Here is a 17,437-nt window from a genome sequence, read left to right on the forward strand (position 1 = left end):
TCACACGATAAACTTTGACATGAGCTAAGTAAAATTGTTTTTATTGCTAAGTTAAAGGAAGCTGGTTTTGTGCTAAAGTAATGGTTGTTCTTGAAAGGATGAAATCACATACGTGGAAATAAAGATAAATTATTTTTGTAATTTTTTGTGTAATTGTTAGGGTTTTTTTTGTTTTGTTTTGTTTTTTGTCTTAATAACCTTTTCACAAAATCAGAACAAATTACATTAACTAGATTTAAAATATTTTGGCTTAGCATGACAGGATTTTTATACTAATACTGAAAATGATCACACCTAGTGATCTGATGTTTGACTAATTTCCTTCTCATTGCTATCCCGAGTGACCATAGGGATTGACTTTGTTATCGTAAGGTTTCTAAAGGAAAAAATAGTCTTGCTGTTGTAACACATTTAAATCTGTGCCATTGGTTTTCAGGCTGCTTTGGTTTTGGTAGGAGAGCTTCTGGAGAACTAGATTTATTTGTGTGATATTTGAGTTCTGCTTTTCTCTAGCCTGGTTAATAATAGCATGTTCCAACCGCTGGCCTGGCACACCTCAACTTAATGAATATTTGCATCTTTCATTGGAAAGAAATTAAATAGTAATAGGAATGATTGATAAGGATTAAATAGGAACGATGGATAAGCCTGTATGAAACTCAAGTCTGCAAGGGCAGCAGTTCTGCAGAAAAGATTGTACAGGAGGGTATTCAATATACATAGGATAACAGAATGGTATGAAAATACTTCCAGAGGCTTGGCCATATTAGGTCATTTTCATCTGCAGAAGGAAATACAGATGATGAGAGGGAACTGGGAAAAACAAAAACAAACAACAACAAAACAAACAACCACAATAACAACAAAACAGAAGCTGGGAAGATCTAAGATCTTCCTATGATCTAAGATCTAAGACAAACTGAACAAACCTGAGATATTAACGTGTCTATTTTGCCAATATATACCTTGGCTATGTTTTTCCTTTTTTTTTTTTCTTCCAGAATTTGTTGAAGTTTGTTCAAGAAACAAGCATCATTTGCTAATTGAATTAGCTTTTCCTATTGTGTTTTACTTCAATAGAGGTTCCCTTCATGGTTCAGCTGCTTACTCATTGCATTGTTCTGCTCAATGCAGAATGTGGTTCTCTGCAATACTTCCGCTTTCATAGAAGCTGTCACTTTTATTTCTGTGAAGAGAAACAACGGGAGAGAGTCTGGAGTTTGCAGTGCTTTTGGGGGTGTGGAATGCAAATTAAAAGAGTCACGAGGTTGCAGTGCAGCTAATGCAGAAAAAGCATGATGAACATTGGTGAGGTGAGGTGGGGTTTGTTCCAGGTATTAAGGAAAAATAGCCTACCTATCAGTATCTCATGACAAAGCTGCATCAAAAGACAAGCCCTCCAGAGTTAAGGGAAACCTCACTGCACTTGTCTATGTGAACCTCATTCATTATCTTCTGTGACTGCACTACAATATAGCCTTCATCCTGCAAGATGGTGCTTTGGAAGGTCCAGCTTCACACCTACAGCAGGGACTGTGTATCCAAAGGTAAAACAGTTATTTTAAAGGCATTAGCCTGAACTAATCAGTTAACCTCTCCTACCACACAGCTTGCCTTAGGCTGCTGTCACTAAATCAACATTGCTACCACAACCCTATAACTTGAGTCACGGATAAAACTCTGATTTTTCCTGATGTCAGCTTGCCTCATTCAGTGTACTAAGTGGTCGGTCTTTGTGCAATGGGTTACTGGTTCTCTGTATCCACCCTGTCTGCTGCATATTCCTTGCCTTATCTAAGCTTTACTTTAATACAGCATTACACATTTCTCCATATATCCTTCTCGAGATATCTTACTGCCAAACTTTAAATTTAGTGTCTTAGGAATAGATTAATGTGGAAGCCAAAGCCTATCACTTCTTTTATAGACAGGTGAGCACATCCTTTCTTAAAAGGTTGATCCTACTTCAATCTTTCATTTAATCTTTCATTTTAAAATATGTCCATTGGTCCATTGTCCTTTTTTTTTTTTCTTTTTTTCTTTTTTTTTTTTTTTAACACAATAGCTAAGTGATTATAGGACTTGTGTAGAAGTCACAGAAGAAGTAGATTCATCTGCATCCCTCACCTGAGAAGATTTAAGCTTATGTTTTGTTTGGTTTGATTTTTTTCTCAGGAGAGTTGCCCATTCACTAGGCTCCTTCATGTGTAGGCAACAACATAACAGTGACACTGAGTCAGACCAGATTCAGCTAGCTTACTACCTTGCCCTGTGACAGGGGCAAAAAGCAGATGCTGCAGAAAGAGTTCAAGAACAGGGGAAAGATATATAGTATTTCTGAGTAATCTTCCAGCCTCCGGTCACTTTTCATTTAGGGGATTAAAGACCTGGATGTTATTTCATTATTAACTCATTATTATACTTATCATTATTAACTTACTATGTTAACTTCCAATGGATTAACTGCCAATGGATTTGTCTTCCATACGATTGTACCATCTTCTCTTAAACTGACATAAATTTTAGTAACAAATTCCAGATGTCAGCTATTCACCTCTCCTTTTGTTTGTTTTGAACTTGAATCTCAGTGCAGAAAAGAAAGTGTTGGGAAAGAGCAGGAGTAATGGTGAAGGTACTGCAGTGGATCTCAGTGCAAAGATCCCTTGACATGAACTTGTACATCCACACAATACTGAACAGCTTTACACAGACTCAGCTTCTCAGGTTTGAAAGTATTCTGGTTGTGCTGGTGCAATGCAGCAATGCAAGGAAACCAAAAGCCATGAATTAAACAGCTGTCACAGAAGCCAAATCCTCTAAATTCAGCTAAGATGTCTTTGCATCATAATCTAATCATCTGGTTTAGGTTCCTTTCAGATCTAGTTCTGAGTTCTTCAGGACCTGAGCTACTCCTTCCCTGAGGGGTGGCATTATCCTTCCCGTGGTCCAGATGGGCAAGAAAAGGATGGGCAGGGAAAAACGCAACCCATGGGTATAGTCTGTCCAGCAAGGGAATGTAGCAATGTCTCCACCTACAGAAGATCTCTTTTGGACCAAATTTGTGGGTTTATTTTGAATAAATCAGAGCTAGGAAAAAGAATTGATGCCTCAAGGAGTCATCCAGTACAGAAGCCCTCTGAAATTCAGTAATATGGGAAGCGCCACTGACATTAAAGCCCAAATTGACAGAAGTGGCAAGTAAATGTGGGTGACTATTTTGAAAGACCAAAAGTTTAATTTTGCTGTATCTTAACCTGAAAGCACTTAATTTTCACAAAGGAGCTTGCAAGGGCTCTAAGACACAGAGGTCAGAGATCAGTACCACAGTGAAGCACAACCGTGATATATGGAATGTGACAATATGAAAATAGTGGCCCTTTGTGAAAATGGTGGCTCATGACTTCCCAGCATCACACAGGATCTCCATGGCTGAATTTTGGATAGCAAACCGTTTACTTGAGCAACATTCCATTGCTTTAGTCATCAGGTCATGCTATGTCCCTTCCTACAGTTCCCTCCCTCACTAAGTGCACACTTTCTCAGGTTTCAGCAATTAATGAAATAGGGATACTGAGGTGGTCATATCCTGAAGCATATAGCACAGATTCATCCTCAGGCTAGCCCCTAGGTACAGTGAAGTGAGGTTAAGATCATGCTGAGAAAGCTTACAAAATCATGGAATTAAAGAGTGTATCATTATGCTCTTATTAATTAATAACGGCTGTCAATTCTGGTAATTCTTTTAAGTGTTTGACTATATGACCTTTTTACAACTCTTTAAGTATGGATTAAAAAAAAAAAAAAAAAAGCCTTTTTCTTTTTAATAACTTCTTAGATTATAAATCTTAGACTTTGTAAAATCAAGCATTTCATTTACCATTGCAACCCGTTATACATAGGTTTGTTAGTAGGACTGGAATGTCTAAGGCCACAAAACCTTTTGGAGCTGATTGAAAGAAAGATAAGAATGTCATCTGAAGTTCTGGTCCCCTGAGATTCTGTTCCCTTCCTGCAGCTTCTGCACCTATTGCTCTTTCTCATGTCCCCAGATTCTTCCTCTTTTGCTATCCTTCCTGCCTCATCCTCACTACCAGCACTACTCACATCCTCCTGTCTCTGATTTCTGCCCTGTTTCTAACTTGTTACTCTTCTCCACTTCCTCTCTCTTTATCTGTCCTCTTCTTCATCTGGATTTCTTCCTTCCCAGACCAAATCACCACATCATAGCCCCTCTGAAACACACTGGAAACCCTTAGGACTTGCTGCCCCCAGTGCTGAGCATTGCAATGGACACCTCTCCTGGCCTCCTCCAGCTCTGCCTCCCAGGTCTACTGCAGAGAAAATCTAGATCAGGACAGCTTACAAAGAGTCCCAAAGTCACAGAGTGCTTTCACTATGAGATGGGGCTACAAAAGTTATAATGGCACCATCTGCAAGTCCATCTTTCAGGTATAAAGGAGTACTGTCATAGGGTTGGGATCCTAGATCCTGGGCATTTCTGCTGGAGTCAGGACTAGACCTTTCAACATTATCCTGATTCCCAGTCGCCTCACCCAGTTTCACTAGTAAGTAACTGTGTAGAAAGGTTCCTTCTCCAGCTGAAAGAAAAACAGTTTGTCAAAATTGTTATACGAATAAAACAATGAAAAAAAAATAGTTAACAAATTTAATTGCTTAAAGTATCTTCAATTTAGTTTTCTGAATTATTTCCATTTACTCTGCTCTGGACATAATGTTGTCTCTCGTGGTGAGGCCCAAAGACTACATTCCCACGAAGAACGAAGGGCGGGCTGATGCAGAAACTGGGTTGTTATGAAACCATTGGAGTGGGAGCATTTCAGTGTGGCTATGGGAGAGCAGGAGATCAGGCCCATTGTCTCAAGTATCATTAACTGGCTTTTCTTGAGGACTGATTGTAGTCTGGAGTAAGTATCCATTTAGCTTGTCTCTGACTTTTGTCTCCCCATATCTGTTTCTGTTCTTATTCCAGATGATTCGTGGAAGAATCTATTTGGAGAGAAGAGGTTCAGGTAAGAAGGGAAAAACCCTTCAAAAATCACTTTCTAAACTGCTTGCCCCCATCTTACGTTTTTCAATAGATTTTTCACTCCTGTGCTCTACGAAGTAGTAGGGGAACAGGAAGTGTATACATATAGGTTATTAACATTTATTTAACCACTGCTGGTGGCTGAATTGAAAGGAGTTCAGATCCCATGATTATTTTGTCTAGATATATTGCTGTTACAATTTTTTTTTTTTTTTACCACCATGGGTCATAAAGGATAGATCCTTATATGTAAAAATGGTGACAAATCTTAGAGTGGTTTGTTGAACTTTCATTTTTTGTCCTGCTGGAAATCATTCTAAGGTGGTAGGAATTTCCTTTAGCTTTTTTTTTTTTTTTTTTTTTTAACTTATAGTAGTATCAGGTTTTACCAGTTTCCTGCTTTTTCTTGTTACGTCTAAAGTTGATTTTTTTTCCAAATGCTAAGAGATGCTGTAGACTTACTAATTTTAAAATAAGTAAACACAAAACTATGCTATGATGAGTCATGATTTTCAGATTTTCAGATATCTTAGGCAAGGCAGCATATTGGCACTAATCACATGGTATTCAAAACAGTGAACATTATACGCAAGATATATACTGCAGAAGTCTCCACCATGGTAGAAGTAGGGAGAAGAGGTTCAGTAACTGATGCCAGGTCACACTTTGCTGCAAATACAGTTGAAGAATGCCAAGTCAAAATGCAAATTTCATTTCCATTTGGATTTTTTACTGAAAAGTTCAGAAAAGACCAGAAAGTGAAACTGGGAATAATTTATTGGAAAGCTTGTGCAGTAAGGTTAATTTTATAAAATAGAAAGATTCACCTCTAAAAGTGATATCTACCTGCAAGCACTTCTGATGAAAGAATTAGTTGTACCCTCTGTAATTTCCTCAGTTTTAACCAGACCTTTACATTTCTGCTCAGATTTAATATCATATTGTTAAATTTCTTTCTCCATCTCTCAGTAGTTTTACAGTTATTTTTTGACTGTCTTGGGCCTGATCCTTACTACTTTGGCAAATGTTTCATCAATTCAATTGCAATAATATTAATAGAATAACTCCTGCCCAGCACTTGTTCCAGTAAAGACAGGTTTTGGCTTTATATTTCAAAATTTCTCCAAATGACAAGTTTTTATACTAAGAATTTGCTTGAATCTCTAACAAGGATAATATATAAGATAGATGCCTCCTTTACAGCCTAATATTACAAAGCAATGGCCTCTGTGAGGGGAATAAAGTTGCTCAGTAGGAAAATAACTTCCACCTAGTGGCTTTCAAGAAAACTGCCATAGTAGTGAATTTCTCATGGAACTCAAATTTCTATTTTTACGTAAACTGGGGATAATCTTGTCACCACAACTCGTATTCAGTTTAAGTGAACTCAAATGCACTACCCACACATATATAGTACTTAGTATACAGTTCACAGTTATTTTAGCATCACCGTGCTTTTGAATTTATCAAAACATAATTCTGACAAACTTTAGATTAAAAACTCTTACAATTTCTATTGGTAAACAGACTTTATTTCAGCTTTGCTATTTCATATTGAAAACATGTTTAAACACTAACTATACTAATATCCCCATACCCACTTCAGAAAAGGCTTTCTGTATTATCTCTGTACTTAAACAACCAGCTCATCAAAACTGTATATATAGCCATTTTGGGTAGTAGAGCTTACTGGAATATAAATGAATAATAATTCTGATAAGATCTGAATCCACCATTTAATTTAAAATTGAATTATTCAAGAGTTTAGTATTATACATCTGGCATAGCTGAATAAAGAAACTCCTGGAAAAGTGTGTCCATACATTATTTCTCATGCTATTGAAACAACTATTCTGGATCAATGATTTCAATGCTCTCACTAGCTGAGAATTTGGCCACTAGGCTACTCTGAATGTTTTCTTTTTATTCTGGAACACAAATATTAAGAAATTATTTTTAAATTTGGGCAGAGATGATTTTCTCTGCTATGCAATTAGTGTTACATAGCATTCAAGTTAAGCATCAAAGATATATGTATTGGTTGAAAATGGACTCTGATGAATAGCATTGCTTGATAAATAATTTTTATGGGACTCGTTCAATTGCTAGCTGTGGGCTAGATTTTGAAATGTAATTCAAACTTATGCTTTTATAACAGTAATTTTTTTCCGAACAAAATAATCAGTAGAAATATTTAATATAGTGAAAGTATTTGTTGGAATCTGAGAAGCTAAAAGGAATCTCATAAAAAGCTGCAGTGAAATTTGTTTCATAATTTAGAAATTCCAGTGAATTTTGGATTTTTTTACATTTCAGTAATGTAAAGTATTTAGTAATATAAAGAAAGGAATAAACCATTTCCTCCTGCTGTTTTGCCCTTTGTACAACCTCATATTATCTTGAAAAATTATCAGAAACTGAAGGCTGCAAATTCTTTGCATATATGTGTAAAATTATGTGCAATGCAAAACAGACAATAAGTCTGTAGTTTTCAAGTTAACTACAATTCTCTATACTATTATAGCATGTACTTAATTAATTTACAATATTTCCCTTGGCAAGTAAATGCAGAAATGTTAATCTCTTAATATAATCAATGTATGTGCAATTGTATTTGTAACTTTATCTTAGGCTAGCTGGTCACCCTGTATGTATCTACTATAAACTCTGCCTACACTGCAACTGAGGCTTTGCCAAAGGGAAAAATAAGGATTAGAGTCAGAGCAGTAGAATTTAGTTAACATGTTTTGCACTGCTGTTTAAAAGATCCCATTGTGTTCTTCATTCAGAATGCTTATCCCAGATAGAAGAGTTGTTTATATTTGGGTTTTGTGTGAAATGGGTAGAAACCGAGTTCAGAATCAACCAGCTGTGTGCAAACTGATTAACTTTGATTCTTATGATTTCTAATGGTAAACTGATTTTATTCCAGCTTTGCTATTTCACATGGAAAACATGTTTAAACACCAGCTATAATAACATATCCATACCCACTTCAGAAAAAGCTTGGGAGCCGGGGGTATGCAAATATTTTTTGTATTTGTGTGAGTAGTTAAACTAGTAAATTAAGCTAAATCAACATTATTTTGAATTAGGTGATTACTATATGGCAGTTTTCATTAGTATGGTTCTTATCAACAGAGTTTTTGCTAATTTTTCTTTACAACATCCATCATGATGTATAATATTTTAGTCATTATGTATCAAGCTGTGCACTATGTGGACTATGTAAATTCAGTTACATGAATTATAACAGTAGGATGTGAAGAGAAGTCTTTAAGTATATGACGGAAGATCCACAAAGCCAGGCAGCCTCTCTTAACCCTAACTATGGCTTTGTTGAAGCTCAATGATTTCTAAATATGATGAGAATTATTTTTAGAGTACCTTTAAAGGGTGGTGCGGCCATATTCCTCTCCATCAGTCTGGCTTGAAACAGGAAGTTGCCCTAGTGAAACCAGGAGCAATGGGAGAGGAGATGCAAGTCTCAAAATCATCATCTGGCTGGCCACCTCCTTGCCCTCTGAAGCTGTGAGCCTATTCAACTAGCTCTTAAAAATATTCTTTTTCAGGATCAAATGTTTTTATCCTGATGCCCTGTATTGAGGTGTCAGAAACAGTTTGAGGATTGCAGTGCACTCATTTACACCAGTCTTAAATTATCATTACAGCTCAGAGGCAGAATGTCAGTATTTGCTTATTTACTATAATGGGTATATATTTATTCAGGCTAGCGAATTGCAATTAATCTTGTTTATAGAAGGCAAAATTAAACAATTAGGCAATCAAATATACTGTACAAATTTCTCAGAAAATACTACAAGAAAAAAATAAATCAAAAGGCATATGGATCCTTCACTTTGTTCCCAAGATTTTAAATTCTATTTTGGAAAAAAAAAATAAAAGTTTTTAAACAAATTATTTTATAATTGCAGGGTTGTTTTTTTTGTTGTTTGTTTGTTTGTTTGTTTGTTTTAAATTAACATCCTTTATTACAAGCAATTCTCATGTAGGGAACTGACAAGTTACAAATCATGACTCTGGATAAGATATAATAAAACCTACACCTTGCCACATCCTCCAAATTAGGCAAATAAATCTCTAGTCTATGAATGCTCTATTAAAGGTATGAAAAAAGCATCTGGAAACACTTCGATATAAAGCTGGAGAATTAATTAAGATGAACACAAACAATATTATAACCAGTGGGAAAAATAAAGAATTGTGGTAGAAACTGACACCTGAATATATAGGCAAATACTGCATCTTGTCCAGGAAGACTGCCAGTATGTGAAGAGTTAGGAAGGTATATTTCAAAATATGTCTGTGATGGTTATTTGCACAGTAGATAGGGAAAGAAGATTATTTTTGTTCCCATGGAAAAAGTGCTAGAACTGAAAAGGTATTTGTTGCTCTAAAAATGAACACGTTCATAATTTTTTACATTTTATCAAAATACAGACATATCCAACACCTTTCTCCTTTCCTCTCTTTTTTGACAATAAAATACTAACATTGGGTGAGTTTGGATAATAAGAAATCATTTTTTTCTAACTGACTGAAAAAAAAAAAAGTTAAGTATTTTATTTCTTCAAAAGAATTATTTAAATTCTAAATATATTCTAAATTAAAAGAATTATTGCTGCTGATATTTTCCAAAAAGGCTACATTTTGACAACAAACATACTACAAAACCATGTCAATCAAAAAAAAAAAAAAAAGAGAGAGAGAGAGAAAGAGAGAAGTTGATATGTTTATTGATTACTTTTTATATCATGTAAACAAATACATCTCCACCTACCCAAAAGTGCATGCCTGTTTGATGGGAGATTGATCCATCCATGTAGGGGTGAATATAAATGTTTTATGGTATGCTTAGCAAAAGGGAGACGCAGACATTTTATATCTTATTACCAAAAATGTCTAACTGCAGCACTCTAACAATACACATTGCACCACCAGCCAGACTGTAGAATGGATTTATAAATCCACAGCAGAAAGTACACTGACGGACGGCCTCCAAGAGCCATCTAATAGAGCCAGCCATAGCGCTCACTCTTTTCTTTGAAACTCAGTTGCTTCTGTTGTCACCAATCAGGTTGAAGTACTTTGTATTTACAGCTTAAAACTACAAAATGGATTAGTTTATCACAGCATAATATCATGACACTAGGATATGAAGGATAGAAGATTTATTCTCTTTGATGCAAGTAAAAGAAGCTTTTATTTTTAAATTTCTACCACTCAGTGCAGTACATCAAACAATCAGTTTTAATATCTTTAGGGTTAAGTGCACTCTTGTAATTTAGAATTAAATGATTTTTATTAAGCACTTTTACTGAATATCTACATGCTGTACAACTCTGCTGATTAAGGATCTGATAGTGACTGGTAAAGCAGCCACCTCCACGAATTAGGGAAGCATTAGTGAATGCATTGTGTCTATGGTCCTTAGTGCTTAGGGAGTATTTCAAAATAAGTGCAATTTCTGTAAAATGTATCCATAAAACTGCGAGTGAGTCAATGCACATGAAGCCCCGTGCCTGTGCTGCAAAGTGACATCTTTTAACAGGTTAAAGGCATTTTTCCAGAGCGAGGAGAAATCAAATAAAGTCCCTGTGGGGTAAAACTTGCACTGCAGGGGTTATGAAATGTTCCTCTGTGACACTGAAACTTGAAATGTTAAGCTAGCTAGCAATACCCCACATGAGATGGCCAGCTTGCCACTGAAAACCTAGACCTAGGAGAGGCCTGGTTGGATAGCCTGAGCGTGGCTCTGGGACCAAAGAATGCCTGCTGCATACTGATAGTAGCCTCCTCTGCAAGCTTCCACAAGCTCCTTTATTTCCAGAGATGTTTTTCCCTCTGCACTCTCATTAACTTCAATGGGAGCCAAGAATGCACAGCACCTTTGAAAATCAAGCGGCTCAACTCACAGCTTCAGTTTCCCCAGCTATAAAATGAGGCTAAACCTTTCCTATCAGCCTCACAGATCTGTTGTGAAGATTAATTAGATAATGACTGCAAAGCCCTTTGAACATGAAAAGTGCTAAGAATTGTTGTTACCAAATGATGGCAAAGATTGGGCTATTCTTCATTGCTGTCAAATAATAATAAAGAGATGTGCTAGTCTAAGGAAAGGAGAGGTGGGAAATAAAGGGCAATAATGGCTGCTGTTGTTTGCGCATATGGTACTGAATAATCTTTGCAAGAAGAAGCCAATCTTGTGAAAAGCTATCTACTGTAATGGTGCTAGGGTTATTGACAGGTCTGGCTATAAGTGCAGGTTCCATTAGATACATCAGCCGCAATGTATTCGCGGCAAATCTCACTGATGATTGCCCTCCTGCAGAGGGAGAGATAAGACAAACTATGATTGAAGTAAAAATGTAAACAGTTAAAAAAGAAATAGAAGTCAACCACTGCTCTCCCACAGGGGCAAGGACCAAGGATTGTTGCACCTGCGAAGCTGTAATAACATCAAATGTTAATGTGATATGTGATTGTAGCACGGATACTGCTTCAAGCTCTTGCTGAAGAATTTATGTTGTTTAGTATTTTTATATGTATATTAAGTGAAGTGCACTTTCCTAGTCTGGGGCAGTACAGGGCACAATACTGGCAAACTGAAGGGGGTTTACATGAGTCGTGTTAACAAGAGCATTCTTTGGCAGTACAAGTTATAGCTTTTGCTTTTTACAGGTCTCCAGCAAAAAACTCTGAATGAATACTGACCCTCTTAATCTCAGGGCTGCGTTATGAAGTATATGTGCTACTGTTTTCTTTTTTGTATTTGAAGTTTCTATTAGACTCACTATTGTAAGGAGATATTATTAATTCTTGTCAAAACATGACATCAATACTTGTATTTGGCAAATGGAAAGGAACTAGGTGATACCTCAGTGATAACAAGGTACCTCCCACTTTCCCAGGGACAGGGAGCATGCTAAGCACTGATGTTAAATCATTTTCAGATCTGATGGGTGGCATAGTATGCATCCCAGAGTTTTGAAACAACTGGACAAAGTAGCATTTTAAGGTTGATTTGTGTGCATGTCTAAATAAATAATGAAGTTCATATGACTGCCTCTTCAGCTGCCTAATAACTCTCCTTTCCTTCCCCTTCCTTTTTCCCCCACCCCAATGTAATTTTCACTCTTTTGGATAGTTGCAGCCATAAGGAAAGAAGCAGCAATTAATTTTCTACACATTTAATTGAAAAAAAAATCATGTCTGGGTAGAAGAGAGACTCTATTCATGCCACAGAAGAGAATTCATTGTCCATCACACATAGCAGCAGCCAGCTCATTCAGCAACTACACGTGTACTAGCCAGCTACTCAGCGTGCCTGTGCCAGATGTGTTGTCTCTCTCCCAGGTGGCAGGACAAAACACAGTGGTAGAGAACGTGGAAAAAAAAATAGAGAGAACACAGAGCTTTTGTTGTACTGGACACACCAGAGATAGAAGGGAGCTAGAGACAGGTACAACAGTATCAGAGATCAAAGACAATGGAAGGAGTGCACAGCAGTGTTGTGGGGAGTTAGGTGATGTAATGGAGGAGAGCTGGAGGCATGGAGGGGAGGGCATGGTAGAACTATGTTGGGAAAGATGTAGAAGATACAGAGAGAGCTGGGATTAAGCAGTAAGCAAGTGCAAAATACAACTCCAAAGAAAATAAGGTTTAATTCTTTCATCTGCTCAGGGAACAACCTCTTAAAAATATTGTAATGCTGTTAAAGTTTCAGTAAATACTGGAAAATACTTAATACATTGACATTTTTGAAGAAGCCTGAACAACATTACCAAAGATACTAAAAATTGAGTGACCTTATCTTCATTCCAGACAGTACATTGGGATATAGAAGAGAATGGGATCTAATCAGTAAATCCATAAAGACAGTAGCATAATCCATTTCAGTGAATGAGGTTTCATGGAAAATTAGCGATAAATCTGGTTACATCTTTTGATGAAATGAAAAGGTTTTGTTGCTAAAGGAAGTTGCATAATATAACCGATCTAAAATATTTTACCTTGTATTCTGACCTTCTAGTTAAAAGTGACACAACATAAAATCTGTGTAGTTTATTTTAACTGGATTGAAATTGCTGATACAGCAAAAAAGTAATTGTATAGAGGGCATCGTTATATAATGGGGTTCCACATAGATCTATTCTTAGTTCAGCGCTATTCAATATCTTTATCAATGAGATGGAAGAAAATAGAAACTTGTTGTTGGTAAAGGCTGCAGATGCCATATTCATATATAAGAAGATAGTACGTGACCTGATTTTTAGAGGCATTATGCATATTTAGGCAATCAAAAAGGAGGGTTTTGGCTTAGAAACTAAAGCCACAGCTATGGAGCTCTTGCAGTGCCAAGCTTTTAAGCACCTTTTCGGCTAAACTCATCTCAAAATGGGCTTCATAGCAGATGGTAAGAGAGAGATGCCCAAGACGGCCAGTACAAAATGGCCCTGATCTTCATTACTTAGGCACCTATTTCTGATTTGTCAGGCCAGAAGGAAACTGCTTTATCACAAAACCCTCACATTGAAATAAACATGTAATTTCTGCTCTACGCAACCAAGCTGTCTAGCAGTGAGTGCTCACTGGGCTACCTGGGATACCAGGGCTGAACATCCCCCTTTTGTTTAAGCAAGCTGACGTGCACCTCTCATTCTAGGAAAGTGTCTTCACCTACAGGGTGGTTTTGCTGGAGCTACTTTCCATCCCTCCTGTCTAAAGTGGGGCACTACGTAGAAGTGCTGAAAGAACACCACATATGCTCAGATAAGTATTATATAATGTAATAGCTACTGTGTTTTCAGGCCTCACTACCTATAGTGAGAAACAACCATTGTCATAAAATAAAATTACTCAGTTCTATCACTTTTTTTTTTTGAGGCAAAACTCGGGGCAAGAGAGAAAAAGTGAGCAGATGAGCATATTCTGGCAGGTTCTCTCTTTCTATGTATGTATATGTAGAAAAACAAAACAAAACAAAAAAACATCAGGATCTTGCTTCTTTATGGTCCATGTAGGAACCTGACCAGACTATGTTACCACCACTGTTGCTCCTCACATTAAGGTTCATTTTCCATGAAAGGAAGAGCAGAGGGGACAGGCAAAGAAGGCCCATACACTCCAGCTGAGAGATAAGCTCCTACTTACATCAAGTACCTGGAGCAGAAGGTGGAAAATTATTCCCAGGTCTTGAAGTTTAGACATAGCCTGAGGGAACAGAAGTTCCTCCTCAGCCTTCTTTCTCTTTACTCATCATACATACTCTAATCTGATCCCATTCATTTCCTCTCTCAGGTAATTGTTTCTAGGCTTTTACATTTCTCTTCATAAAACTTTTTCTAGGCCTAAGAGTAAAACAAGGTCTAGAACAGTCATTACTCCAGACAGCAAATATAAACACACTGAAAGGAAAGAGTAAAAAAAATAATAATCCTAAAGGATTTTTATTAATTATGAGCATGAAGTTGGGGGTAATAGAAAAGGATATCAACTCTTTTATTTGTCCAAACTATGGATTCCTAGTGTCAGAGGCTGTGCAGACCTTCCTGAAGCACAGATTTACTACAGTGGCACTTGGCAGCTTGCTCTCCAGGCTTACTTCTTTTTTTATCTTGCTGCTGGAACTACTAACAAATGCCACATTCAGGTGTATTTTCTATAAAGTGGATCATTACCAGCAAAATGTAAAGGGAAATTATCAATTCACTAAATGTTGAGTACCTGTGAGCATTCAGATGCTGCCACTTCTGGGCACGGATGCCCTTGGCTAAATATGATTACTTATGCACAGCACTGCTTTCTGCCACAAGTCTGGACCTGGATTCCAGGTTATGACTACCAGATGCACTGGCCATGAAAGAACTGGTAGAGCTCCTCTGTGCTACCCACACAGCAGCAGTTCCTCTGTGCTCTCAGTGACCCAGCAAGAATTGCAGCTTGTGTTGTCTCAGGGTGACTTTTGAAGAAGTTCTGGGGTATCTATGCGATTTCAGCTATTGTTTTCAGGGCCATTTTATATCTGTTGTACTGCTAGAAGAAAAAGACCTCATGCATGAAAAGGTTCTTTTATCTATATATGTCCTTATTTTTTCTAACATCTAAATCAAAGTGTCCGAATGTCATTTTATAAGAAAAAAAAATCACGGAGTAAAAATTTAATTACAGTACTTGCACATGGACTACTTTGTGCATGTCTGGGCTGCAATGCAGGGTGAAATATCTGAACTGGCCTTAAATGACTTAGATGCAGTCTAGCCATTCCAGCACAGCTGTCAGCTTTGATCAATTTTCCCTTCCAAAAAAAATTGCTGCCATCAGTAGGAACTCTTTGTGAGCTATCTTGATCCCTCACTACAGTTGCAGCAAGGATCTAGCCTATTTATATTCTCCAGCAAACAGCAATGAATAAGGGCTCCTGAACTGGGTATTGTTGTGTACCCCATTCCTGTTGTAACTAATGCCAGAGGGAATTGCACTGTACTCTGCAAGAAAGTCCCTCATCTGGATGACTGCATACAGGGATCTATTGTGGCAACTACAGTCCAATGACCTTTATCATCCCCAACAGAATCCAGGTCTTTTATTAGAGATAGTGGAGTTTATTTCAATTTTACCTAACATGATTTGGAGCCACTTTATGTATTTAAATACTTCTTCAACACAGAATGTAGTCCTCCCCAGCACAGGTAATTAGTAGCTATCAGTGTGCAGTATGGTAATGTTTTTCTCATTTTGCTCCTACAAAGAGAGCACACTGTGTATCACATTAACACGGTCTGATAGCAACAGATGACAGCTATAAAAAACCCAACAAGAAAATTAACAATAATGCTTCAAAAATGATCACTAAGGACCTGATCGTGCTAATTGATGTTTAGGATGAGTCATCCAATTAGTTCTTTAAACCCGGACTGGCTTCTGTTCTTACATTATTCAGATTGCTGTATTGTAGACCTTTGACAGTATCAAGCAGTCAATGAATGCAAATTAATGACCATTGACCCACAGAAGCAGAAACAATTATATCTACGTTATCTTGCTTCAGCAAGGGGTGTCCTGACTCACTGTCTACACTGCCTAGCCACTAACAGTCCCTCAGGGACTCTATGTTCTTTGATAGCAAGCAGGGAACTTCAGAGCACCCAGCCCTTCAGGTACCCACAGGGCACTATGGATACCTGAATGGTCTACAGAAGCCCAAGTTAGCTAGAGAAAATGCTGAGAAATGCTTCAAACAGGGCTAAAGATGGACAGTTTCTAATTATGCAGAAGGTAGACTGTTCCTCGGAAAGAGGAGGGCATCAGGTATTCTGGAGGCATACTCTCAGAAAGGCTGTAAATGAAATATGCATTTCACCTCAGTACAAATGGACCCAAAAAACCTCCATTGTGAAGGGTGAGACATCTCATCTCGTGAACAGAGTGTGAGACCACTGCCAGCAAGGGGTAACTATCCAGCACCACACTTCTGCATACCCTGCCACAGTACAGGAGCCTCTCCATATTTAAGAAAGGATGGAAGAAGAATGCTCAGTGGGGCAACGGAATCAGGCTTAGGGGAACAAGATGGGAGTAAACAGGAAACTAAGAAGAAAATGTCTTGTAGAGAGATGTTGGATGCTGGCAGGTGGGAGGCAGGAAGCTACATGCTTCCTTGTACATTTTCTTTGTGATTATGTGAAGTAAATTCATGGAACGACTGTTGCTTTAAATTCTAGTTGCTGTCTTCAAAAAAAGAATTGAGAAGAAATGTGTATAATTATACACAGAATATTAATCTTCTTCCTGGTGATCTACAACTCTAGCATATTCATCATACTGGAACTGCGCTCAAAAGTATTTTCATCTGATTAAAACTGCTGATTCATCGATGCATGTAATCCATTCCTAATAGTATGTATATAAATGGCTCTTAACAATTTGCACATCAGTTATTCTTCATTTTTCATTGTTATTTGCTTTCCCTTAAACACTGGATGCAACACAGAACTTCTATGTTTTGATCTAGCTTTTTGGAGAGGTAAGGTGCAGTGGTCTGGGATAAGAAGTAGGAAATCAGAAATCATAACATCTCATTTTAGCTCTGGCACCAGCTTCACATTGTGACTTTGGAAAACTCACTCTATTCATGCCTAGATTGATAGCTAGGAGTCAGTTTTACAGTTACCTTCAATCCTGGACCCACATTTTTAGGACTTGTGAATACTTATACATGATCAACAGCCATCTACCTCTGTACTGGAAGCTTTGTCAAACTTTGGAGTGAGGATACTGAAAATAATACTGCAAGGTCTTTCTCCACTAGCTCAGAAATTCATGTTGGGAGATACTCTCACCAGGAATGCATCAATTTACTATTCTTTA

This window comes from Anas acuta, chromosome 5 (genome assembly GCF_963932015.1).
Source record: "Anas acuta chromosome 5, bAnaAcu1.1, whole genome shotgun sequence".
Lineage (NCBI taxonomy): Eukaryota > Metazoa > Chordata > Aves > Anseriformes > Anatidae > Anas > Anas acuta.